This window comes from Chaetura pelagica, unplaced genomic scaffold, assembly GCF_000747805.2.
Source record: "Chaetura pelagica isolate M959 unplaced genomic scaffold, ChaPel_1.0 scaffold222, whole genome shotgun sequence".
Taxonomy (NCBI): domain Eukaryota; kingdom Metazoa; phylum Chordata; class Aves; order Apodiformes; family Apodidae; genus Chaetura; species Chaetura pelagica.
In genome coordinates this window covers 7,949,434-7,950,312 of record NW_009952711.1, presented here as the reverse complement: position 1 = coordinate 7,950,312, position 879 = coordinate 7,949,434, and positions in this window count along the sequence as shown.

Genomic DNA, 879 nt, shown 5'->3' with positions numbered 1-879 from the left:
TCAGCCACGGCCAGGCTGAGACCTCCCGCACAGCCCCGCCCCGCACACCCAGCTCACTGAACTTCTTTGTCTAGTGACCTTTCCAGAATGAAGTCATGTGTGTAATTGAGGATTAAGCAGTAAAATGCAGTCTTTTAGCAAGATGGTTTTGTAAAGTCGTTCCCCCTGCTCCTCCCCACTCACTAGTTTCTCAGAGAGTTGTGTTTCCATTGAGTCACTTACAGATGTGTCTCCATAAGCCCTTTCAACCCCATTATGTCAAATGACATTTTGAGGAGCCTGTGTTATTCCTAATTGTTTGTTAGGTGCAGGGCTGGTGCTTACATCTGTGAGAAAGAAGTGCAAACTGAAAAAGTGTTTTGCTTCATTGCGTCTCATCCCTCTAAACTCTGCTTGTTCTCTGTGTCCATGGGGTTTGGCCAATACATCATTGGCCTCTCTCTAAGATGTGGCTATGAGATAAGGTGGAAAAGTGAATATTGTTCTTCTGGATTGAATCAAGCAAAATTGTACAGTCACCATTAGAATACAAACACTGGCTCTCAGAGAAAAAACAAAACAAAACATAGAACAACAAATTCTGATTCCTCTGTGACCCAAAATGCTTTTTATCAAAGTAAGAATTATCTTAATGGCCAAGATTTTCAGGGGTGACAAATAACTTTCAGCAGTGAGTTCTTCATGCTCTCTGAAAAGCAGACTGCAGCAGAGTTATGGCAGCTGCTGCTTCTCCTGCTTTACAGGAGAATAAATCATTCTGGTCTCGAAAGATTTAAGGATTTTCTTCTGAATCCCACTTTCCACCAGAGTAAATCAATGTGAATTTTCCTGTCAAAATTAGTGGTGGCTCTTTCCTTACATAAGTCAACAGAAAAGGTT